At 40.0% G+C, this 27963-nt stretch overlaps 1 protein-coding gene across 1 annotated transcript in view; it reads left to right on the forward strand.

Moving 5' to 3' along the window:
• Positions 1–1403: 1403 nt before the first annotated feature.
• The window catches only part of slc8a2b (solute carrier family 8 member 2b), a 72425-nt gene continuing 45865 nt past the window's right edge, over positions 1404–27963 (forward strand). The window contains exon 1 of the mRNA XM_079481198.1: positions 1404–1477. The gene's annotated coding sequence lies outside the window, so the exon portion shown is untranslated. The remainder of the gene's footprint in view (positions 1478–27963) is intronic.

A 27963-nucleotide genomic window follows, 5' to 3' on the forward strand; every position in this document is an offset into this window, starting at 1 on the left:
TACCAGAACCCCCTCCATCAGTCACATAACACCTGTTCTGCAGCAACTTCATTGGCTTCCCCTCAAATATCGCATAATTTATAAAAATCTCCTCCTTACATTTAAAGCCATCAACAATATTGCCCCTACATAGCTCACTGAGCTCCTCCATATCAAGATACCCGTCCGTTCTCTCAGGTCCTCTTCCTCCATTCAGCTCATCCTCCCACATGCTCGCCTGGTTACCATGGGGTTTAGAGCTTTCAGTTATTCAGCCCCATATCTCTGGAACTCTCTGCCCCACTACATTCAACACTCCACGTCCATAACCATTTTCAAAACTCAATTAAAAACTCATCTTTTCAGACAGACATACTCGCTGTAATTTTTTATTTGTTTTGATTGTAAGGACCCTACTCTTTCGCCAGTTATTATTGATTAAATGTTTAATGGATTGAGTGTTTTATTTGCTTTTGTAAGGTGACTTTGAGTGTTGAGAAAGGCGCCTATAAAAAAATTGTATTATTATTATTATTTGACATGTGGTTCTCTCTCCTCTCTATATAAATAAAGTTGAGATGTTTATGAATTGTAAGCAAATGCCTATTAATAGCGAGAGCGTGTTTTACATTGATTCATTTGGCAGACACTTTTATCCAAAGCAAAAACATTGCATTGTTTTATACTTTTGTTGCTGACTATGTGCAATCCCCTGGGATCAACCCCATGGCCAGTGCCATGCTCTAACCACTGAGCCAGAGGAAAGGGTTAAACCTGCACCATATTATGCATAAATGAATCTACACACCAGTTGACACAAACTAGAAACTTGTAAACTAGAAACTTATGATTGGCAGCTGTGCAAATTAATTGTAAATGTTTTAGGTTTTCACTGCAGTTGTGTGCTCGGCATTGTAACCAGCTGATGGCGCTGGTGACTTTTTAAATACATATTTCAGGATGGTTGAACGTGTTCAGTACCCGGCATGATGTTGTCGCGTTAAAGTTTTATGAATTATATTTGCCAAAACTACATCAAATGTGAGGAACAATGTTGCTTAATATTGCTCTCTTAATATCTGTGGGCATGTTAACTGTTCAAATCACATTTTCAGAAAACCTAATTTGCCAAATGCTTTTAAGTAGGGTGAATATACATTTGGCATAATTTTTTCATGTCTGGCAGACTGTCACTCTTGAAACGTATAACCTGAGTGCACTCGCATTTGTGCTCAGCTCCTCATCCCCCATCCCTCCCCACCCAGAAGGCACAAGCCTTGATGCTCGAGAGTGTTTCTACAACAGTCAAGCCGCAGAGAGAGAGAGAGAGAGAGAGAGAGAGAGAGAGAGAGAGAGAGAGAGAGAGAGAGAGAGAGAGAGAGAGAGAGAGAGAGAGAGAGAGCAGGACATCCGAAGCAGCTTTCAATGAATTGTACATCAGCAACATGCGCTTCACAGACACGCCTGCGCTAAAGAACACACCACACTAAGATATAAGGTATGACAACGCAACACACATCCTCACATTGACATTCACTCTGTAACTCGTCTGCTTTCGAATAGCTTGATGACAGAAATAAATAAATGCGGGTTTCATGTTTTTGCGGGAGTCCATTAATGCGTATTTGTGGTATTCAAAGTAAAACAGAAGATCTGAATTGAGAACGTTTGCATTTCTGTTAACGCTTTCGTTGAATGTTGAAAATAAACGTTTTCTATGTCTTTAGTAGCTGCTTGTATATGTACATGTAGTATATAGGACGGCTGCAGAACTTTAATTTCTGTGTAATTTCTCTGCCTCGTGTAACATAAGCTCTATTTGGTGTCTGAGGACACTTGTTTCTTTGAGTGTGAACGCTTATAAGAGAGTCAGTCCACGCGTGGGTCGGTCTCCTCTTCCTCGTGATCTGTTGTAAATCAATCACAACGTCCCATAATGTCCACGATTTGCTGTGGTTGTAAACATCGTCCTGGTTACATAAACTACGTTATTGCGGAAACGAGACGTTCTGGGTCAATTTCATCTCATTGTTTTAAACGCTGTTAATGATATTAATTGAGTGCGTTCAGTTCAAGCTGTTTAAATGTCATGGATGTGATCCACTCATGGCGTGTTTCTCGGGATGTGATGGGGATGCACAACACACACAGACGGGGTTTCCTCTGCTTCTCTGCAGATGGAGGTTCCCTTCTGCCTTTTCACACGAGAAATGTGGGTATGGGTTTAAAGGAGTAGCCTAGTTCATTTTCTAAATACATTTTCATGATAATTTACCCACCCCCATGTCATCCAAGAGGTTTTTTTTTTTAGTTTCTTTAGGCGAAAATAAATTAAGGTTTTTGATGAAAACATTCCAGGATTTTTCTCCTTATAGTGGACTTCAATGGACTCCAAACGGTTGAAGATCAAAATGACAGTTTCAGTGCAGCTTCAAAGGGCTTTAAACGATACCAGAGGATGAATAAGGGTCTTAGCGAAACGATCAGCCATTTTTGTAATAAAAATGTAAATGCTTTATAAACACAAATGCTTGCCTTGCTCTGTTCTGCGATGAGTGTAATACGTAATTACGTTAAAAAGGTCACGCTAGGTAGGGCGAAAAAATCCATCTCATCTTCAATATCGTTGTTTTACCTTTTAACTCCCTTTTTTTGTAAACTGCCTTTAATTTAGTATTTGCACGTTCAACTTGTAAACACTGACTCGGTGCTTCCGCCTACGTTAAGCGTTACCTTTTCAACTTAATTACTTATTATAATACCATGTATAATTTTTCTTCCAAGTGGTAGAATGGGAGTGAAATGGAGGGCTATTTTTTGAAGCTCCAATAACTCCATCCATCGGTCAAAGGACTCCTTGGTCTTAATGAAGGTCTTCTGAAGCAAATCGATGCATGGGTTTTAGAGAAATATCCATATTGACAGCGCTATTAACCTTAAGGCTAGCTTCCATTATCCCTCGGCTGCGCATGAATCAGAGAGTTTTATCCGGCAAATCACGGCAGTGACGAAAGCGCCCGCACAGAGGGGATGGTATCCTATTGGAACAAAACGGAAAATTTTCTTTCGTCACCGGAACTTACTGCGTCATTTGCTGGAAAAAAAAGCCTCAGGTTCACATGCAGTCGAGGGATAGCGCAGTCCATCCAAGACCACAGAGCCGTGTGGAGCAGTTTATTGATCGATGAATGCACATTTTGTAGTTTCAAAAAATTGCCCCCGATTATGACGCCGCTTTTGTCACACTTCCAATGCACAAATGGTGGGTGCTATTCACTTGTGAGAGATAAACATTTTTCTTTTTAAATAATGGCTGTTGTTCCTGTTTGTGAGTGTGATACTAGAAATGTATAGCCAGTTGCATAGTAATATTCTGGATTTATATGGATATTATGTGCATGCTACACTTATATTGGAAGGAGCTAGAAGGGAGACCAAATGACTGCAATCCCTCATCTTCATCAGGATCTTATGTGTGCGCTCAACTGTGTTCAGTCATCTCTCTTTTGTTGAGAATGGATCAGTCGTCTCCTCTCCTCTCTAACTGTAGTTTCTGGTTTGACTGTATTTTAGCAAATATTCACTCATGATGATTGTTCCAGGTGTGTTAGACTGCAGTTGCTGGTTGGTTATAACTGTGTCTGTGTTCAGCATTGAGACATGAGTGAGAGTTTGAGTAAGGAAGTGCTGCATTGTTCACACACACAATGAGGTATTCCTCATCTGTGTGGTCCAAGTTATGCTTGTGTGTGTGTGATCACTTGTGTATGAAATTCACAAAACGCTGCTCAGATTTACGTATTTCCCAAAATATGATGGTGTTAAATGAAATATGATAAATTGTTGTTGTAATATTTCTGTCATAAATATGAATCCGCACATTTGAAGACAACCTATGGGATCAGTCTTTCATCCAACGCCTGGCATGTGTATACTGTATGTATTTGTCAATCACGTTGCATTTTTGCTCTGCATTTTTACTGCCTGCAGTGTAATACATTCTCCTGTCTAAAATATTTATGAAGATTATAATGGACCTGAACGGATACAACAGAAATATCTGTCACTTGCATCTCTGGTTTATTCCCAGTCCCCACTCCCTTTGCTTTATTACTTGGCACTTGATTAGTAAGACGAACAGGAACAGACGCACAGCCTGCTGGGTCAACAGGCACTGTACACACTTATACATATGCATGCGTACGCTCAAGCCGGAACCCTCATTGCGCCCACCCACTCCCTCTTATTGGCCAGCGGCCCGTCGCTGCAGGAGCAGTTGTCGTGCAGTTGGTCGCTTCATCTGTCAACATGGAGGGGGCTCTCTCTCTCTCTCTCTGTTGAGATCTTTGTGTCCCCCTCCTTCACTCTTCATCTTTGGACCACACTCTGATTAGCTGGTTCAGGGAAGACGGAAGCGTCTGGAAGGTTTATAATCCAAAGCACTGACCTGCGAAATTACAGACCACGAGCAGAAAGACAATCCATTCCGATTCGTGAAGAAAACATGCTGATAAACATGTTTAACTTTGACAGAACGGATGCTGCTTAGGGCCAGGACATGCTGGGACAGTTCTGTTCAGTTTATTACTTCACTCTGGAGTCTCTCGGGATGCAGGAATGCAGCATCACAGCACCAGTTGGTTTAGTGACGTGAATAAATACATATCTGACAATATGAGCAGCTGTGTATATGTGTGAGTCTGGCTCACTTTTTTTACGCCCACAGTTTAATATTGAGACTAAATATTTAGTGGTGTCCTAATCGTGATGAGTTTTGCACAGGCAAGCACTTCTTCTGGTTTACAAATCCTATATATTTGTACATTTATTCATCTAGCTGACGCATTTAACCAGAGCGACCATTTTTGACAATTTTAAAAAACAAATAGCTTGAAATAATAAAAAAATTGATTGCAATGTTCTCCTGCTGTAGTTGTGTAGATTTTTGTGTGGGTACGTGGAGTTTGAATAGATGCTGGAGGGGTTATGTTAAGGTTTAAAGTCAATGAGCAAGACCTCTTTCTCTCTCTCGTCTGCCCTCCCTCTCGTGAAAACAGGAAAGGAGAGAGAGGGCAGGATGAAGCTGGGCGGTACAGTTATGGATCCATTAGCCCTGTGATGGAAAATGATGTGAACGCTCACATCAAGAAAGTCTTGAGTGACCCTCGTGCCCAGTTTCTCTTGATCTGTTTCCATCTGTTTTCATGCAAACAGAGAACATGTACAGCCAGTACCAGGGCATTGTTGTTACCAAGTGTTCCGTCTGGTTATGGGGTAAAAACATCAGAAAGCACTACACTACACTACTGATCAAAAGTGCATGGTCACTTACTCAATTAGTAATATTTTTACCACATTTTATAATAATAGTAAACTGATCAAAACTACAGAATAACACAAAGGTAACTTTGGGAAATATGTTGGGACTGAAGAAAACTTACAATAAATCACAACTATTGTTGTATTTCATCATATTCAGTGTAGAATTTGCAGAAATGTTCCCTTGTCATTTTTTTCGAGCTGTTTCTTGAGGTCTGCTTTAAAACAGTATTGAAAGAAGTAATTTTTACAGTATTCGGTTGTATTTGCTGCTTTTGAGTCATCCATTTCAAAAACATTTTTATTGTTTCATAGGATAGTTTTGGTTCAAGAATAAAAAAGGTGAGATGGTGAGAAAAAATTAAGTAGAAGTTAGTATCGGGGCCAGTGTGATATTTCATTGCATTATATATGCAGATAAAACTGAAAACCTCACTATGTGCCCTGAGAGATCTCAGCTGTGGTTGGTTAGATCAGATCAGATCAGACCTTCTGAGCTTCACAGTGTCAAACTTTCAGCTCATCTGAGAGCGTGAAGGGCTCACAGCACATAAAAGTAGAACCACCTACAAGGAGGATAAAAAGAGCATGTACCTGAAATGTCAGAATAACCCAGCAGAACAGGAGTAACATACAATTAGTTTCGCCTGGTAACAGCAGACTCAGCATTAGAGCGAGAGAGAGACAGACACCAGGGGATTGAAAGAGAAAATAAAAAAATAAGTTATAATGGTTTTAAAAGCAATGTCACAGGAAGTGCAGGGAGAGACATGGAACAGAGAGGGGTCACAGTCTCCAGGGACACACTTTTTTACACACACAGAATTAGTTGGGAATAGAAAATCAATTCCATTTTGGAATCAGAATCGAAAGGCTTGGATCGGATTGGAAACAAAAGGATTAGGAATCGGATACTTAAAAATTTAATTCCTCTTATCAATTGCTGTGTGCATATTTTCTGAAAAGTACACGTGTTGGGTGATCTGCTGATATCTCAATAAAAGCTCTTATGAAAATGAACAATATCTTTACTTTAGTAAGCATAGTTTAACTAAAGTATTTGCATTAAAAAGCACAGGAACCAAAAATGAACCATAGTTTCATTATTGTTACAACGGTTTGATGATGTAATTCAACTGTGGTAATTGAAAAAAACATGTGCATATACACACAAAACAGTACTCATATATATAAGTCAATAAGCACGCAGGCTAAACAACCATACAGGTTGATATCTAAATGTTTTACTTCAACTTGGGAATCGAAACTGGGAATCGATGAGAGTCGAAATCGATAGGCAGAATCGGAATCGATAAAATTCAAACGATTCCCAACCCTACCCAGAATATTATTTAACTTACATTATCCCTCCCTAAAATTCTTTCTTTCAGATATCTTATACTTTAGCCTCTTATAGTCATGTTGGTAGACACACACACAGTGTGAGTGGTGTCTGTGCTAATTCTCTAGACTCGGAGATGTGCTGTTGTTCTCTGGGTCTGACAGCTCCTGACAAAGAAGGAAAGACAGAATTTCACTCCAATTGTCAAACAGAGTGTTTAGTGTGCTCCTGTCACAAACCATAGAGAAGGGGTCACAAACACACACACACACACACACACTGGCTTGTGGTTTCTCTTTTCAGAACAGATACTAAACTGTTCGTCTCATTCTAAAGTTAGATGCTTGTTTGGTTAAAAGGTTATAGTGGATTTTATTCTTTGTGATTTCTGGAAGCAAACAGAGGTTGCCTTTTGAGAAGTGTTTATTATGCTCAAGAGAGCGTTTATTTGAAATGTTGCAATTGAACACATGCATAAAGATTCAGCTGAAATGAAACCAGTGATGCACAATAAAATATTGGTCACACCAAAGATCGAAGTAAACATTTTTATCTTTTTATCCTAATGTTTTTATGCCTGATTTCATTTGGATGCATTTAATATTCTAGACTGGAGCTTTATTGTGATGAATGTGAGAAATTGTTTTCATTCATTTCAAATCCTCAATCTTGTTTTTACTGGTTGGGAAATCATCTTCTTTTCCGTATTTCTCCATAACGTCTCTCTTGAGAGATAGATGGTAAGACTATTTATTAATCCTTCTCCATTTTTCAATCCCTCTACTCCGTCTCGCTTCACCTGTTGTTTATAGCCCATCGCTCCCCGACTCCCATCTGTCTGTTCATGTGACTCTGTCGGTCTGACGTGAGATTTAGAGACTGGACATGTCTGAACCGAGGTACTCTCTTTAAATGTGGAGGAGAATGTAGGGAAAGAGAAATAGATCAACGTGTCAGTAAAATTTAATGAATATCTCCCGTCTGCAAGTTCAGCAATGAGATTTACCGACTGACGTGTGCCTTTGCTTTTCCCACGAGTCAGCACAGGGAAAATCTGGCGGCTTTCCTCAGCTCCGCTTTTTCAAGCATCAATGACTTCAGCTGTGTGTTAATAATCCTCAAACATTCTGGTTTTATTCCCATAAGAATTAAACTTCTGCGATTAATTTAGCCCATATCTTAACAAACTGTGTTTTGCAGATAATTTCAGCATGGAGCGTGCTTCTTTGTAAGCTATATATATATATTTTTTTTTTTAAATCATTTGACTTTATGCTTTAAAAAAGTTTCAACGTTTAAAATATTTCACACAGCAATGGCGCCATCTTTTATTCAGCCTGGTCTTGTTTTTAAGATTCATTAAATTTTTTAAAGATTTTCTAATATATATTTAATATTTATTATATTAATATTTATAGTCATCCAAAGAAAAGTACATATTTATCAACATTCTATGTCATTGCTAAACATTCAAAAACACTATATTATACAATAAAAATTCATAGAAAAACTTGAGATGAAATTGAGATGTTATCAGCAGGTGGGACTAATGAGTGTGTGCGTGATTTTGTTGGCATTCTTGCAAGAAACCCCCAGAAAGTAGCTCAAGTAAATACTTGAATATAAATCACATACTGCAATATACCAATACATGAATACAAATATTACCTTTGTGTTGAAGCTTAAAATGCAAATAAGGAATTAAAGGTGGCTGTGTATTTTTAACACAAAGTAAAACCGTCGTCGGGCAATAATTTAGAAAAGGTATCACGTTGGTAATCTTTGCTCCCATTGTCATTCTCAGTTTACTTTCTTGTTTCTGTTTGAAACAGACAGGTATACAAGCCAATATATTTATTACCAATGGAACACATCTGTCTGTATGCTGTATCACGTGTAGTTCGATTGATAAAGTTTGGAGATGTCTTTGAATCATTAGTGTGATGTCAATGGGACAATATTGTGATTTCAAATGTATTGAGGAGTTCAGACTCCTGCAGTGAGTTTAGCAGTCTGTTGCTCTGGAAGATGAAGCCAAACTACAGATTTACAATATCATCAATCCACAGCGGAGCCAGCTGCTGAGTAAACCTTCTTGCAAACAGACTGCTTTTATTAAGCAATACACGCATACACACAGATACATTTTACTTTTCTTGATAACCTTAAAGAATATGTGTGTGTGTGCGCAAACAGTTTATATTAAACAAAAGAATAGTAACTCCTTCAGTGTTCAATGTCCATTACTGTCAAGCGTCTGTCATTGGGTTCAAAGCATCTATTTAATGTAAGTGATTGATCAAAGACAATTGAATAGACCGGATTAGGACATTATCAGACTGTGAGCAGATCAATATTTTATAACACAGCTTAGTTTCAACCTTTCCATGTTGTCCACATTTTCTAGTAGACGAAGGCAGATCTTTTTGAAGAAGGAGATTGTGGTGAGAAAGGCGGGATGAGAGCTGTGAGGCGGGGCCGGTGGCGTGAGTGATAGTTGGAATTAGGGATGCTCCGATCCACCGATACCGATTCCGATACCTGAGATTCAGTATTGGCCGATACTGAGTACCGATCCGATACTAAGGTAAAAATTTTAAAGCGCACAATTACTTAATAAACTGTGTGCATTGCTGTGCAAGACATCAGGCTGGACTTAACATAAATTTCCTGACCCCGTAAAACTAAATAACAAACTAATGATTCACAAATTTAATAAATAGTTTATTAAACCAGCACCGGTGCAAAACAAATGAAAAATAAAACAAAAGTGTTCACTATCTTTGGACAAAAGACATTCAAAATTAAAGTGCAGATTAAGCATCTGAATAAAACAACAGCTTCACTAGCTTGATAAACGGGTATAAATAAATGGAAACAAAATCAGTTAATAATTTTTTAGAAAGTGTAAAAATTATTTAAAAATCAATTCGCAATAAAGTAGCTGAAATTGAGCAAAAAAAGTAATAGCTTTACTGGTTTAGATATTCAAAATAACACGAATCAGATCTTTTTAATGCTTTAGTCACTAAAGCAAAGTCCACTTAACTAAACTAAAGATTAGTGAAAATAAAATTTAACATCCAACACAGAAACAGATGAATAAAACACTAGCTTCCCTAGCTTAGTAAACATGCATTTAACGTGGCATTTTGTGGCACAAAATTCTCATCCAACCAGTGTGTGGTTAAACTTAAAAGCGGCACAGGGGACACGTCGCAGCTCCAGATATCTGTTGTAAAACTCACCGCATTCAAATCTTTAATTTTTCGGATTTGTGTTTGCAGACTTTTCGGTACAGTTCAGGTAGAGATAAATATCAGATAAATATTTACGCTTCGGCGTGTCGTACTGCAGCTCCAGGTGGTTTATAAGGAGTCTGAAGACATTATTCGCAACAACGGACAGCGGTTGCCCATCCATAACAATGAAAGCGGTGGAACTTATTGGCGTAGCTGTTGTAAAATAACTCCAAATGACAGATATTTTGTCTCGCTCCATGCTGTTCGCTGCTATATGTTCACTTGTAGACGTGCACTACGTACAGAGCACGTATGCTTTCTGTCAACTTTATATTTTTAATGAAATGTGGGACAAAAATGTAAAAATATTTAATTGGCTCACATCATCCAGAATATAAGTAATTGCGATTGCAGATTTTAATTCACAGTCATCGGAAAACAAGATGGATGATAGCTCCGACGATGCAGCATATCATTTACAAAAAACTCAAACTTGAACCCAAAACTAATGCTAATTTATCTAAACGCTACAGAAAGATTAAACAAACACCTATTTTAGATTATTCTTCTATTATCCAAAGTCGTGTTTGGATAAAAGCGTCTGCTAAATGAATAAATGTATAATTTTTATGAGGATTCAAGACCTTAATTTTTGCAAAACCATCTCATAAACTTATTCTAATCTCTGATTCGCATTCAGATTTTTTTACATTCAGCAAAAACAAATACTATCAGGTGTATTGAAAAGTTGGGAATGAGAAAAAGTTTTTTTTTAGGAGAATGAGTGCTATTTTCTTGACAGATTTGTCATTATGTCACAGAAGCAAAAATTCTTAATGGTATACTGTATATGTAAATATAGACTTTCTTAATGCAGACCAGCATTTTTGGGGTGAAATATGTCTCTCTTATGCCATTTCTTGAAACACATCAACAAGATATATATTAAGTATTAGTAGAAGAAGGAAGTCATGTAGCTCCGCCTACCATCTGAATGGACCAATAACAGTAATACAGGCAGAACGGGAGTTCAGGACACTGAAGAAAGAAAAGACCGTTCTGATATGATAGTCTTTAGGTGTCCGGCTCTCCAGGGAACGTTTGACTGGAAAATATAAATCCATTCTGCGTTGGTGGTGCTCTTTTAGCAATAACCCTCCTCTGCTCACTGATATCTCGCTTTAGATGGAGGAAACCGTTGTGGTGTTTTCAATGGTCTGAATGAACAAGCCCCTGTGGGCTGCTTATGGGTGCAGGTCACGGGTTTCTTCTTTTCCTCAAGAGATTTCTGGTTAAATGAAGTTACTGCTGCGTCACAACTGGGGGAGAGGAGGAGAAATCAATAAAAGGAGAAACACCTTTTTTTTCAGTGACGTGAGAGTTTCATTTCACTTAAAGCCTATTTTCAGATGCCAATTGTTTCACGTGGGGAGTCTATTTTAGCATTTTGAGAGATTTTCTTTTACCCAAAACATTTTTACTATAGCGCATTTAGAAATGAACTACATGAATAAAATTACTCTGCTGCCCCACCAGAAATCTCATAAGAAGAAGAAAACGAAAAAGAAAGTGGATTCTGTATTTCTTTTGTATGAGCAGTACAGTTAATGCAATAGATGAGGAATTATGGTTTGATAATCTCACAGTTCTGGAATTAGAAAAGATGAAGACACACACAATCATGTACAGCACACACTGTGATCAGGTGTAAGAACATTTAGTTACACTTAACGTACGAAGGAGAAAGACAGGGATAAATAGAACACGTATCCCATAAGTGACACATGGAAAGGAGACCTGACCTCTCAATGCCATCTTTTCAGTTCTTGATTCTCTCTCTTCAGCATGAAAGTTGTGAGGATAAAACAGGGCATTATAAAGTCAAGAGAGAGAGAGGGATTAACGAAAGGGAATCTCTCAATCCACACTCATTTGCATCAATCTGAAATCAATACACCGCCCCTTCAGACTGCTTTCATCTGTATTGACATATCAAGTAGTTCAGCTGTTGGATTCGGAATCCTTTTCTAGGCTGGAATGTTTTCATTTTTATAATTTTTAATAGATTTTAATGTATTTAATGAATTTAATGAATTTAAAACATTATGTATTTATTACTAATAAAATTTGCTTAATTTTTGTGTTTGTTAAAGATTCGTTAATACATTAGTTTCTATGAACCACAACAACCAATACTTCTACACTTCTCATTATTTTGAGTTTATGTTCATTTAAGTATTTAAAAACACAATTTCATCCACATTTAGTTCACTAGTATGCATTAGTTTGCGTTATTGTATTTTCTGTGCTCCGCCTTCTTTTCCATATATGGTGCCTATATTCGTTGACTAAAATACACTTAAATATCGTTAGTTAATCCCAAATGAAGATCTATAATGACTTCAAAATCTGCATGGACTACGTTTATGGTACTTTATGTGCTTTTGGAGCGTTTTTGATCTATTGATATAAATGCAATATAATATACATAACTATGCCTTCAGATGTGTATAAAGAACGTACACAATGAAGCGTTATGTTTTTATTACCTTAGAATGAGCTATTTCTATCTAAATACACCGCAGGTCCCCTTGCATGTAATTCGTCAGCCATCGTAGTGTTTCGAAAGGTAGGGGGAGGGGAGCGGTTAGTTGCAATTCGTAACCTTGCCGCTAGATAACTGTCTGGACCTTTAAACTGCTTTGTTAGTTTGAACGTGACCGCTTTCTCACTGCAGAACACGACATCCAGGGTGCTTGATTGGATCCAGATCAGACTCCTCCCACTTGATATCCTTGGCCGCAATATATTGAGTTAGGTCATGTTCACACTTGACTTCTTTTTTTAGGCTACTAGCGTCTTTTTTACTCCAATGGAGTAAGGTCCTGAGCGCTTTTTTAAAGGCCAGCGTCTTTCTCTGCAGCTCAGCGCGTCTTTTGAGCAGAGGTGGGTAGAGTAGCCAAAATCTTTCCTCAAGTAAAAGTACAAGTAACTAGAGAAATTGTTACTCAAGTAAAAGCCACTATTATAAAAATGTCTTGAGTAAAAGTAAATAAGTATGCAATTAAAAAACTACTCAAAAAGCTTACTTCCTTCGCAGCGATTGGTCTCTGGCTGGTTTAGCAGGTGACCGGACTGGATGGTCTGGACATATTGAGACACAGGGGAAAAGAGAAAAGCACAGCAAGAGCAAGATGCAAGTCCGTACAGATCTAAGAGCTAAGAATGTGGGCTATGTGTTGCATGCTTAACTGAATTGGTCAGTTAGTGATGCAAACTAACGCTCAATATCCTAGCCGTGAAGGCGGGCCGGATAATTGGTGTGGGTGAACACAGGAAAAACTATGAATAAATGTTGTTGGAGAATGTTACCTAGGAGGTCATTTTGTGACTTAGGCTATATAGCTGCATGTTAAAATAATGACGAGCTTAGCTCACCAAATAAATTCTCCACCAGATCTGTCTAGATCAAATTAATGAACTGAGTTATTTAAACATCAGTACAGTCAAGGAATTAGTTTAGCTCAATGTACAATATGTATAATAATCGTTATTAAATATACATATTTTACAGTCTCTGATTAGTAATGTACAGTATAACAATATTGGTATTCATTCGTCCAGCGAATGCATCAATTATTAATACACTTTACGTTATCTCATGGCCATAAGTTACGTTACTTCACTAAACAGAGGATGGAGCAGAGGTAGCCTGGATTTAACACGGTTGAATTGACTTTGCGTTGTGAGCATTGATCACAGAAACCCATCACAGATGAATATATGGTTGTTTATTAAACTATATCTAAATGGTACACTTAACGATCGCAAATACAAACAAACACACAACATGAATACACATATGGAGAGAGGAGAGATAGAAATGTGAGAAGAATAGATTGTGAGAGTAGCATCTGAACAACAATAAAACATCTTTAACAGAGGCACAAACTTAACGCAGCTATTCTATGAATAGGACGGAATACTTGCGAGCTCTGTGCTGTATTTGTATCCGTAGCGTTTGGAGGGATGGCAAGGTTGCAATTGGTTTCAGGATGCAATCTCGATGGAAAAGTTCTGGCCTCGTGGCTCAGTGGTAGGCCGCAGTCCATTGTTCCTTCTCCCACCCCCCGATGGGGGTTAGGGCAATCCCTGAAGAGACTCCAAGAACTGGTTTCTGGTCGAGGCAGGTCCAAAGGTGAAAAACAAAGGAAGAGAGAGCGCAAAGTGAAGAGAGTGATCTCTTATTTAAGTTGTGAGGAGGTCACGCCCTGTAGCTGTGACTGACCCAATCAGACGGTGGCACCTTTGGAGGGAAAGTAACTTGTCTTTGTCTGTGGAAGTTGATGGGGTCTTCTCATAAAACTTAGCTGAAATTCTTTTGATCTTGAAAAGTTCCTCTGGACAAACTACAAATGCAAACAGAGTCTTCTCATATCTCCTTTTGCTTGCTTTGAAGCTTAGGAGTAGTAAATACCCCACGGAGAAGAAAAGGGGTTTGCTCTTTGATGATGGCAATCAAGGAACCAGAACAAAAGGGAGTGGGGGGGTTTATGGTATTCCTCTCAATGATCCATACACTACAATGATGCCATAATTTTTGCGAACATAAATGCTTATGAAACCAAGGAGACTGGGGCTGTTTCTCAAAATCCGTTCTTCAGCGGTCTTGTGTCCTTGTGTTCTCGTCATCAATAACCGTCAAAGTCCGTTTTCAATACTCAAGAACAGAGAACACATGAAAGTACCCGGAGGTGTTCTTGATATCAAGGATGGATCGAATGCAGCCTTGCGAGTACATAATCCGCTTTAATCCCAGAAGTCACTGTGGCGCGTCCATTCGAGGCTGCCTTGCAACTTAAGACCGGTCTCCACAAGAACACAAGTCCGATCTTTGCGTTCTTGGAAATGAGAAAAGGCCTGGATCTAGATCTGGATCCATTCCTGTGCGTTTGTGTTAGGCACGTGATTTGTGCCTAAACAAACGTGATTTATGCCTCATGTAGTTGTTTCATATATTTTTGTTGAAGATGCGTGTGCTGTTATCATAACACTGGCAACCAATCTGTTACATCTGTTGAGCATAAAAACACCAATAAAGAGATTTTATTACAGGTTCGTTTGACTTGGGCCAAGAGGTTGTCACCTAGCATTTACATTTACATTTACATTTACATTTAGTCATTTAGCAGACGCTTTTATCCAAAGCGACTTACAGATGAGGAAACATTGGAAGCAATTATAACAACATAGGCAACGAAAAATACATAAGTGCATCAAACTAGTCCATTAAAGCCTAGCACAGTATAAAAGCTAAGAATAGCGAGGTTAGTAATCATTTCTTTTTTTTTTTTTTTTTTTTTTTTTTTTAAAGAAGGAAAGGGAAGAGAATTAGGAAAAACTCAATCAGCAACGTGTTGACGGAAGAGATGCGTTTTTAGGTGTTTTTTAAAGATGGCAACCGAGTCTGCTGATCTTGTAGCAGCTGGTAGATCATTCCACCAATGTGGAACAGATCCAGTGAAGGTACGGGAGAGTGACTTTTTTCCTTTTTGGGATGGTACCACTAGTCGTTGTTCCTTTGCAGACCGCAGTGATCTGGCAGGAACATAGATCTGCATTAGCGAGTGGAGATACGATGGTGCAGATCCGGTGTTGGTCTTGTAGGCCAGGAGCAAAGCCTTGAACTTTATGCGGGCGGCAACAGGGAGCCAGTGTAACCTGATGAAGAGCAGAGTTACATGCGCTCTCTTCGGTTCATTGAAGACCACTCTTGCCGCCGCATTCTGGATCATCTGGAGAGGTTTGATTGTGCAAGCAGGAAGTCCAGCCAGAAGCGCATTGCAATAATCCAGTTTGGACAGGACAAGAGCCTGGACTAGGACTTGCGTAGAGTGCTCCGATAGGAATGGTCTAATTTTCCTAATGTTGTAGAGGATGAATCTACAGGACCGGGTGGTGCTGGCAACATGACTTGTGAGGTTAAGCCGATCATCGATTACCACTCCCAGGTTTCTGGCTGTGCTGGACGGTGTAATCGTTGATGAGCCTAGTTGAATGGCAAGGTTGTGGTGAATCTTTGGGTTGCCCGGGATCACAAGCAGTTCCGTTTTTGCAAGGTTTAGCTGCAGGTGATGATCCTTCATCCAAAGCGAGATGTCACTAAGGCATGCCGCGATGCGAGCAGCGACCGTCGGATCGTCCGGTTGAAATGACAAGTAGAGTTGTGTGTCGTCCGCATAGCAGTGATAGGAGAAGCCATGCTTCTGAATGACCGAGCCGAGGGATGTCATGTAAATGGAGAAGAGTAGCGGTCCAAGCACTGAGCCCTGTGCCACCCCCGTGTTGAGCTGTTGGGACGCGGAGACCTCATCTCTCCAGGATACTCTGAATGACCTACCCGAGAGGTAGGACTCAAACCATTGCAATGCCATTCCAGAGACACCCATAGCACTGAGAGAAGCCAGGAGGATGTGATGATTGACAGTGTCAAAGGCAGCAGACAGATCCAGTAGGATGAGCACAGAAGACATGGATGATGCTTTTGCCAGTCTCAGGGCTTCGATGACTGAGAGCAGTGCAGTCTCTGTGGAATGACCGGTCTTGAACCCAGACTGATTGCTGTCCAGGAGGTTGTTTTGCATGAGAAAGGAGGAGAGCTGATTGAACACAACTCGCTCCAGGGCTTTGGCGATGAAGGGAAGAAGGGAGACAGGCCTGTAGTTTTCTAGCAGTGTAGGGTCCAGGGTGGGTTTCTTTAGAAGCGGTGTGATGCGGGCCTCTTTGAAAGCTGTGGGAAATGTCCCAGTGGTGAGCGAAGAGTTGATGATGTGGGTCAGAGCAGGCACAACCGTTGGAGAGATGGCCTGGAGGAGATGGGTAGGGATGGGATCCAGTGGGCAGGTGGTAGGGTGGTTGGAGCCAATGACCTTTGAGACATCAGCTTCAGACAGAGGAGAAAAGGCAGGGAGCACACACGTGTCAGGGATGTGGGCGGGTTCGACAGATGGTGGCGTAGAGAACTGGCTGCTGATGGCAGTAGTTTTCTTTACGAAGAACGATGCAAAATCAGCAGCTGTTAACTCCGATGAAGGTGCGGGAGCAGGCGGACAGAGGAGAGCAGAGAAGGTTTTGAAGAGCGTTCGAGAGTCCGGAGAGTTGCAGATCCTAGAGTGGTAGTAATCTGTTTTTGCAGAGGTGACATCTACAGAGAAAGAAGAGAGAAGAGATTGGTAGAGAGAGAGGTCTGCAGGGTCTTTTGACTTGCGCCATTTTCTCTCAGCTGACCGGAGGGTGGCGCGATGCTCACGCAGTACATCCGATAACCAGGGAGCCGACGGGGATGGACGGGCTGGTCCAGATGCAAGAGGGCATAGGATGTCCAAGCAGGATGAAAGCGTGGAACACAGAGTGGCTGTGGCATTGTCAGTATTCAAAAGAGAGAGCTCATCAGAGGGGGGGAGTGCAGAGAAGACAGCAGAGGAAAAACAAGAGGGAGGGAGAGACCGCAGGTTGCGCCGGAAGGTGACCATCGGTGAGACATCTGCGATATCCGGAGCAGTGAGGTCGAGGTCAAGGGTGACGAAGAAGTGATCAGACGTGTGCAGCGGGGTGACCTGAGGGTGATGAGTGGAGCAGTACCTTGTGAAGATCAAATCTAGATGGTTTCCAGACTTGTGGGTTGCTGATGTGGAAACCTGCTCGAGGAGAAATGATGCGGTCAGGTTGACGAAGTCAGCAGCCTGTGGCTTTCCAATGTGGATGTTGAAGTCGCCTAGTACCACCAGGGGAGTACCATCCTCAGGGAAGGATGAAAGAAGCACATCCAGCTCCTCCAAGAAATGTCCAAGCTGACCTGGGGGACGATATATAACTACAAAATGACTTTTAACAGGGTGGGTGATAGTAACAGCATGAAACTCGAAGGAGCTGTTGTCACACAAGGGTGTTAGTTGATTGAATTTCCAGTCTTTGGGGATGAGTAGACCGGTGCCTCCACCCCTTCCTGTGATGCGAGGGCTGTGGGAGAAAGTGTGGTTATGGGAGAGGGCAGCGGGAGTGGCAGAGTCCTCTGGTTTGATCCATGTTTCTGTAAGTGCTACAATGGAAAGACCAGAATGTTTAACAAAAGCTGTAATGAAATCAGCTTTGTTCACAGCAGATTGGCAGTTCCACAATCCTATTGGGAAAGTAGAAGGGGCAGTTGCTAGCAGTGATACATTGTGAAGGTTATTAGCATTGCGTCGCCTTCGGCATGCGGCAGATGATTTACGTGTTGTGATAACAGAAAGGATTTTAAAACACATATTTAAGAGAAGCAGAAAGAAAATAGGAAGAAACATTTAAGATAACAATAAAGGAATAAGTGTTAGTGCAAACAAGTAAGACAAAAAGTGCAGGTGTTGATACAAAACAGAAAAATAATAATACAAAAGAAGTGCAATACTCAAGTGCCCTGTCGGTGTCCCCATTCGGTGGAGTCGCGCGCAGGTAGAGTCGATGTCTTTACTCTCTTCGGTCTTCACGCGATGAGGGCTGCACGCGACCGCTGCCGCGGTGGGTAGACGCTTTTAAAATACGCGTCTACTTACGTAAATTCAACAGGCCCCGCCCTCAGATAACACGCGCACACAAAGCAAACAAATTAAACTAGCCCAATAACGAACGAAGGACCGATACTACCCGCGGTTTCACCACGTGACAGAGCGGAAGTAAATACAAAGCGATTTCTCAGTTTAACACAGTACTAAAACTCAATAAGACACAATTTAAATACACTTACACAGTTCTGTACGCTTCTGCTGCTAAATTGCTTCTCCTACAGATTGAACACTACTCTCCGTTTATATAACGGTGCTGCCGTTTGGCCCCGCCCTCAGATAACACGCGCACACAAAGCAAACAAATTAAACTAGCCCAATAACGAACGAAGGACCGATACTACCCGCGGTTTCACCACGTGACAGAGCGGAAGTAAATACAAAGCGATTTCTCAGTTTAACACAGTACTAAAACTCAACAAGACACAATTTAAATACACTTACACAGTTCTGTACGCTTCTGCTGCTAAATTGCTTCTCCAATTGACAATTACGATTCATTTTCGATTAATTGCAAAGCCCTTATTTGAGGCATCCGAGAAGTTCAGAGGTTGTAAGAGAACCCTGATAATTAAATAAACTGTCTTCCATCAGCTTCATTGAACTCCCACGAGCAATCTTTTTATTTGTTTTTTTAATTACTTTTCCTCCGTGGTTTCCCACAGGCATACTGTAGATTTCAACTCAATAGTTAAGATAAATGGATAGATAACAACATACATACACTAATTGAAGTATTACTTACTGTACAAATTCACACAAATACAGTGAAAAGAATCAACCAATTCAATCATAAATACAAAATAAATATACAAAACTTTTATGAAAATATTGGAAAGGAGTTAGTAATCTAGTTTGCACTTTGCCATGGTGTTCTAGGTGGTTGTGTCATGAACGTGGGGGATGGACGTGGTGGAAGAACCCAAGTGCAGGCAGACACGGGGATGACGGGGTTAACAATAATTTATTATATGATAAACAGAAAACAAAAACCCACGAGGGGGTAAAACAAGACAGGATAAAAAATAGTTACAAACAGGACACGGACTAACTAACCTAGGAACATAAACACTAAGGACAAGACTAAACTAACTCACCAAAAACACGATGTAACAAGAACTAGACACGATGCAAGACTTAACCAGGCTTTCAAGGAAAACAGCATAAACCTACAAGGTACAAAATACAATGAACGAGCACAGGACAATGAACACGAGGATGCTTTAAAGGGAGACAACCTAGCAACCTGTCATGATTCCGCTATCATGTCATGTGTATTCTTGGTCTTACAGCGGAGTCATGGCATAGCCTTAGGTTTTGTGTGAGAAAGACATGGCTTTGTTTTTATTCTGACTTGCCATGTGCTTTCTCGTGTCTCGTCAGTGTTTCCCGCCCTTTTGTCTCGTTAACCTTCCCTGAGTTTTTCAGTACCCACACCTGACCCTTGTTAATTATCCTTTGTCTGTCTCCCTTTAAAGCATCCTCGTGTTCATTGTCCTGTGCTCGTTCATTGTATTTTGTACCTTGTAGGTTTATGCTGTTTTCCTTGAAAGCCTGGTTAAGTCTTGCATCGTGTCTAGTTCTTGTTACATCGTGTTTTTGGTGAGTTAGTTTAGTCTTGTCCTTAGTGTTTATGTTCCTAGGTTAGTTAGTCCGTGTCCTGTTTGTAACTATTTTTTATCCTGTCTTGTTTTACCCCCTCGTGGGTTTTTGTTTTCTGTTTATCATATAATAAATTATTGTTAACCCCGTCATCCCCGTGTCTGCCTGCACTTGGGTTCTTCCACCACGTCCATCCCCCACGTTCATGACACAACCACCTAGAACACCATGGCAAAGTGCAAACTAGATTACTAACTCCTTTCCAATATTTTCATAAAAGTTTTGTATATTTATTTTGTATTTATGATTGAATTGGTTGATTCTTTTCACTGTATTTGTGTGAATTTGTACAGTAAGTAATGCTTCAATTAGTGTATGTATGTTGTTATCTATCCATTTATCTTAACTATTGAGTTGAAATCTACAGTATGCCTGTGGGAAACCACGGAGGAAAAGTAATTAAAAAAACAAATAAAAAGATTGCTCGTGGGAGTTCAATGAAGCTGATGGAAGACAGTTTATTTAATTATCAGTGTTCTCTTACAACCTCTGAACTTCTCGGATGCCTCAAATAAGGGCTTTGCAATTAATCGAAAATGAATCGTAATTGTCAATTTTAACCTTCATCATTTACAAAAACTAAATAATCGAGGTAAATGATTATTCCATTTTGCAAGGATCCTCCCTTTTCTTGAAGTATAAATCCACAGCGATCCCTTTCCTTTACAGTGGTTCAGCAGTGCTGTTTCGTTACATTTCTTTTTCAGTAAAATTCACAGCCAAGTTTTTTCTTATTTTCTATGTTGTTCTTAAGGTTAATGAGTAATCGTGTTACTGATTTCAGAATTCAAATTCAGTTTTTTGTGTAGATGGTCATGAATAGAGTTTTTCTGGTCATTGGTGCTGGGGCATGGCATGCATGACCCACAAATATTCTAAAGGAATAGGGTGTGCACACTAGCTCTGTATTTTGTTATTTGTTGTCTTCGGCTGATTGATACTCGACAGCTTGTTCTGGTTCCCTGAGCCCAGAGGTAAGCATAAAAAAATCCCACACACCCTGATGTTTCACAGGCAGTCTATCTCTTTTTCTGTTCCTCTCTTCTCTGTGTTGATGTTTGTTTTGAAGACAGTAATGAGTTGATGTGATGCGTGCACATCGGTCAGCTAGCCGCTAAGCGAGGAAGGATTGCTGGATTTTTATTGGCTCTCTGGTTGCTCAGATGAATGGTGCAGGGGCGAGGCTCAGTCATAAAAGAAATTATCTGCTTCTCATGCGGTCGCTGTCTTCAGTAGGGACAGCAGTTTATGAAGAATCGCAAGCCATTGCCAAATGACGTGTGCGTATAAAGAAACGATGTGTGTAGAGACAAAACAATATAATACAATATAAACACAGACAAAACAATGTAAGATTTTCGTACACTAAAGTATATAAAGTAAAGGTGCTCTCGGACAAATGATTCTTCAGACAGGGCTAAGGCCAGTAAGCATCCTTCTGACCTCATCAATGACCTAGCAAACCTCTTGCAAATCTCTAAAAACTTTAGGAACACCCTGGCAACAATTTGAGGTGGTGAGATTTCCACTTGATTTCTTCAGAAAATGTCCAAATCTATTTTTGTGGTTAAGCGAGAGGGTGGCAGCCGGAACTGTCTAAACTTTTGGATGAAGTAATGAATTAGTTTAGACTGGTGCTGTGAAGATTATCGCTTTGGTGTCCTGTGGATTCATTATTGAACTAGATGAATGGACTGTTTGCTTTGTTTCTTCCCATGAAATATTACAAGCTCCTGACTATTTACATTTACATTTAGTTAAGCTTTTATCCAAAGCGACTTACAAAGAGTTCAAGGAGCAACAAGCGATATGTCATAAAAGAGCAATAGTACAATAGGTGCTAATACAAAGTTATTAGTTTCAACTAAAGCCAGACCACTACCTGTTGAGAGAAGAGAGAGGGTTAGTTAGTTTTTTTTCATAAGAAGTAGTTTTTTGAACGTTGTGAGAGATGTGGTTGACCGGACCGCATTGGGAAGAATGTTCCACCAGGAAGGTGTTGTGAAGGAGAATGAGCGGGAAAGGGATTTAGTGCCCTTATGAGAAGGCATTAGAAGGCGCGCTCGTTTGCTGAACGCAGGGTTCTTGATGGGGTGTAGGAGTGTGGTAGGGTGTGAAAGTATGCTAGTGCAGATCAAGTGATAGTCCTGTAGGCAAACATCAGTGACTTGAATCTGATATGGGCTTCAACCGGTAGGCAGTGGAGAGAGATGATAAGGGGTGTCACATGAGCCCTTTTGGGCTGTTGGAAGGCGTGCTGCTGCGTTTTGAAACAGCTGAAGTGGTTTGATAGCCTTTGCAGGAAGACCAGCAAGGCGAGCATTGCAGTAGTCCAACCTTGAGATCACCAGGGCCTGGACAAGGAGTTGTGCCGCATGCTCAGTGAGATAGGGTCTAACTTTTTGAATGTTGAATAAGGCACATCGACAGGATCATTGAAGGACAGCTGTTCATCAAATATGACTCAGAGGTTCCTGGCTGTTTCGGAGGGAGTGATTGTGGAATTGCCAAGATGGATGGTGAGATCGTGTTGCACCATGGGGTGTGCCGGAAACACGAGTAGTTCTGTTTCTACTTGATCCAAAATATAAGAAAAATGCTAAGAGTAAAAATAAAGTAGTTGTCTATGCTTATTAGAGTTGAGCCGGATACTCGGCTGAAACGAGTATCCGGTACGGATAAAGCATATTTGCCGAGTACAAGTATTATACGAGTAATACGAGTCAATATCTGTGCTCGGATGGAATAAAAATCCTCATTGGGTAGCTGACTGTGTCTGCGTTCTGTGATAGGCTAGTCACAGCGCCCCTCCCTTACACATACAGATTTGCTCACTCACTCACACACAGAACAGCTCTCTTTCTCTCTCTTTCTCTCTCTGTCTCTCCCTCAGTCACTCAGGTTCGCGGGTCTTTTCCGTTAACGTTTAGGGTTTCTTCAGCTTCAGGTTTGTTTTTTATTTCGTTTTTTCTGCAGTACTTATTAACCAGTAGAGTTCTGGTAAACGTGGGGTTTGTTCAGACGTGGTGCTTGGTAGAACGCGACTAGCGTTGCGTCTCTGCCTGTCTGAGATTTTTTTTTCTTTTTTTAACCGTCTGCTGACTAACCAGTTTTTTGACTTCACGTATAAAACTATAATATTTCAAATTAATTAGCTACACACACTCTCTCTCTCCCTCCCTCCGCTGGTCATCTAATTTTTATTAACGTCTGCTAGCAATTGCATGATTAAAAATAACATACTGGTTAAAGCCCCGCCCCTTTCAAGACAACCCGGCCACTTCCGGGTTAAACCCCGCCCACTTCCAGGTTAGGCCCCGCCCAGTCCGAGTACAGATACGGATACAGATAATTCATATGGTTAACAGATACAGATACAGATACAGATAATGCTGTACTCGCTCATCCCTAATGCTTATATCTGTCAGTCACTTTGCACGTTTAAGAAATTTGGAGAGAGGGGCTTTGGAGAGAGGGTGTGTCACGGATAGAAAATGGATTAAATTGTATCAGAGCTCGGCAGAATGCGGTCACAAAAATGTATCTTTTATTCCATTATCTTTAAGTTGTGTTCTTTCATCTTTATCTGGTGACAAATGGGTGTTCTCTGCAGTTTCTACTAAGGGCTCAGAAAAGCCATGGAGTGAACACGCGCGCGCACACAAAAACACACAATGTGTATACAGCCTGTTGTTTTTCTCTCATCTCTATCCTGTCATCTAAACGTTTTCCTATCTGGCTCTATCTGCCTCTCTTCTTCTATAAGTGTGGCCTCTTTCAAATGTCAGAGTTCAGTATTTCTGTCCTTTTCAGACAGAAAACACACATACACAAGGTGATGCACAAAAACATTTGCAATTTACATTGCAAAGCAGCTGTACATGAAACATATTGACTATAAGCAAAACATTAAAGTTATACAAGTAAAAGAAAGAAAGTGAACACACACAGAAAACAGACACGCACACCTACATGCATATAACACAACTCCAGCACAAAATACACATGCTACCATGCACACACACACACACACACACAAAACGTGGTTATCACAGAGCAGCACACATTTAAGATAAATGAAAGAGGAACACTGGTTATACACAACTATTATAAGGACTATAAAGTCCTGTATGTAATAATAAATAAAATGAAGCAGAATGTTACATTTAAAGACATATTACACATTTAACAGCCATCCAGTAACCTGATCAACAAATTATCATCTTCATCAGAACAAGCACATGCATCATGACTGACTGAAGTGAAGAATACATCGATCACCTGTTATCATCCTGTCATACGCACAGTATCAGACAAAGACACTCTCATTTTTCACATTCTCTGAGTTATGTTTCTGATTTACTCAAGAAAGCAGTTAGACAGTCACTAGCGTAACACGCACCATATTTCAATTACATGGTTGGAGAAGCACACACACATGCACACACACTTCAGTATGTAAAAACTATTCTGCACTTCAGTATCATTAGGATGATATCACTGCACACATAAACGCTCTCACGCAAACACGCAGACGTTCCTTTTAGCCGTGAGCAGATGTAATCTTCTCTACAGCCCTGCACAGTTCATGAAAAATATTCTAGCATGCCCTGCTTTTCTCCAACAACCTAAAGCTGTTTATTATATCTCACAAAACACAATTTGCACTGAACGCTGTGTTTACTAAACTCGTTTTTGAACAAATATCGAAACTCACAACCCGTGTGCGCTGTTATCGAGCATCACAGCACAGTGCGATGAAACTACATTGATAAAATAATCCCTTTTTTTCTCTCCAAATGATTACATAAGCTTTTGTGTTGTTTTATACTATACCTAGCATGACGGCAGCTGTACTCTTAATATTAACAGAAAAGATGAATCATTGCACGTCTTTTGCTTTATAATAGTTTTCCTAATAATAAAGCAAATACTATAAAGGGAAAAGCTTTTGTATATAGGCTATGGGAGATTTGTGAACCGCAGTGTGGGGGCGTTTCTGCAATAAGCTTTAATTACAAAACGACCCGGCTGAGAGGAAGAGATGGATGAAGGGAGAGAATGAAAGTGAAGGCAGAAAGACATACAGAAAGACTGAAAATAGCTAAGATTATTATCATTAGGTTTTTGCTAGCATCACTATTACAACTGGGAATTAAAACAAAAAAATTAACAATAAAAATAAAGTAGACAGTACTGTAGAAAAATGACCTGAATCTTAAGGACCCTATAGACTGCCCTAGCAACAACACAGAACCGCCTGGCAACCACCGGACATGCCTACATTCTCTTCATATGAAATTCAAATCTTTTAACGGATGTACTTTATACTATTTTTATTTTCTGCACAGTAAATGGTTTTGAAGCCATGAAACATTTGAAATTCAGCCACCATTCTGTCAAAGATGCCAGTGAGACAAAGAGCAGAAATCAGTATTCACCACCAGGTTTGTGAGACCACCGGAGTTAACACAAGCACGGAAAGAATAAAGAGGTGTGCGTGTGTGTGTGTGTGTGTGTGTACTGTAAGTGTGTGTGTTGGACTGGCTCGTCTCACAGCATCCGGCCTCTGATGCTCTTCCTGTCTGTAGAGTTTCTCATTCTGTATCTGGTAAACCTCGAACCAGACGCAACAACTGCTGGGACATTTACAAGCTGCCCTGGCAGTTGGCACACATGCAGCAATTGTACACACACAGGTTGATATTTGTATTTCCATTTGCTCATTTATTTCAATTTATCTCGACTCTATCATCCTGGTATGTAATACCAAATATAGTAAATATTAACAAGATGCACCACTGCCCTTACAATTTCAACCCGGAAGTATCGTGTGGATTAGGAACATAAAAAACATTACAAGTATCTGCTAAGATTAAAAGAGCACCGTTCCATAAATTATTTCCGGATTGAAGTCGGAATTATCGAATTTCCGAGAGCACATGAAGGCAGCATTAGTCCTGCCTTCCAGCAAAAACAGCCATCAATCGTCAACCGTCCATGACTGACCATTCTCTGAGGCGGGTTCTCTTGAGGTGAGCGAAGCAATTTAAGCCTATGAAACAAATGTTATGGGTCAGTTGAAGTTTTAAATGCTGTTCTTAAATATGTCGTTTAGTTGGGATTTTAACTGGCAATTGTAGAATTTTCAATTTTCCCCATTCACGTCTTGCTTGATTTACGTAATAACTGCCCAGAGGCCAGTTGCTGACAATAAAGTAAATCAAATGATATTTAGGCTATGTGGTGCAGTCAGCCGTTATAAATCGGGGTATTTTATAACGGCTTAGAACTTGGCTCAGCCAATCAGAATCAAGAACCAGAACTAACTTTTTATAAAATATTTATATGTTAAATATCCATTCTCACTCAGAAACGGGTAAAGGAAACGTCATCTGTATGGTATGGCGTGTATACGTGGATAGCTGGCGAGATTCATTTTAAATGATGTGACATGTTCACTATCAAGTGACCCTATAAACTTGTCTTCATATGCGGTACCTGTAGTTTGCAGTACCTGTACCAGATCTCTTTTAATTTAAGCAGCTTGTTTGTTCTCTAGGGTCAGCGGGGTCTTGTTATCTCACAGATTCTCACTCAACGAGAGACTCATTAAAGTGTTCCTATAAAGGTCATTTATAATGTCACTGTGATATTTTGCTGGACCACATTTTTTGTGTCTAAGTAGTAAATGGAAAACTTATTCAGAAGAACAAGATGACTTTTCCATGATGTACATTAGTTTTTCCATTCATCTGAAAATGAGTGTGGAAAACTGTAGTTGTGACTAAATATAATCTACATCACGTTAGTCAGGTGATGTGTGTCCTTAAACATTCAGTGAAGAGATTCAATCCACATTTCATAATATTATGGTTACCCAAGCCCTTTGAAAGCGTCTATGTGTCATTTTCACCCAGCGCATCCATTTTCCAGTGTGTCTGTCTGCTGTCTTTTATCCTGACAGGATCAGTGGATGGGCTTTGCTCTCCTGACCAGGGCAGTGGGTGAGTTTTCTTTAACAGCTGTCGCGAGAGCTGATTGGCCGTTGTGTTTTGATGTTATGTCAGCACTTGTTCGGGGTTCGACTTCATATTTACCTTTATGCATTTAGTGATTTGTGACTTTTTGGCTCTAATGTCAGATGTATTCATTCATTTAGGAACAATGTTACCTTTGAGTTTGTGTCCATCAAGCTCAATACATAAATGATACAAAAATGGAAATCAAACATGAAGTGACTTTTAATCGTAAAGAATATTTCTTTTGATTATGTGAAATTTGCGTTAATAAATATACCAGTAAGTTTGATTTAAATGTGTTATTGGATCATGGTGACATCGCCCACTGTTAAATAGACGTAAATGTGTAGTGTGTTGTGAAGATGAGATGTGATGCTCTTCAGAAGTAATTGCATTAGACTCGTCTCTGTTCCGGTGAGAGTTTGGTCTCCAGACGTTGCTGTGCGACTCCTGACAGCTGGAACAGAGCTCTTATCTATGCTGTTCTTTTGAATAATTAGCAGAGTTGAAGTTGAAGACCAGACCAAAACTAGACCCCTTAAGACCCCGATCCAGATCTGTCAGTCTGCTTTAATGATCTGAAACAAAGATGATGCCGAATTTAATGCAGCTCTCCTTATGGATTTGTACAGTGACTTAAAAAAAGTGACTAAATCATTTATTCATCCTCATGTCATTCCAAACATATACGACTCGTTTTTTCTTCAGAACACAAAATACGATATTTTGAAGAATGTTTCTGACCAAACAACACTGAACCCCATTGACAAAAATTGTATGAACACAAAACCACAGAG

The sequence above is a fragment of the Barbatula barbatula genome, assembly GCF_947034865.1.
Source record: "Barbatula barbatula genome assembly, chromosome: 19".
Taxonomy (NCBI): Eukaryota; Metazoa; Chordata; class Actinopteri; order Cypriniformes; family Nemacheilidae; genus Barbatula; species Barbatula barbatula.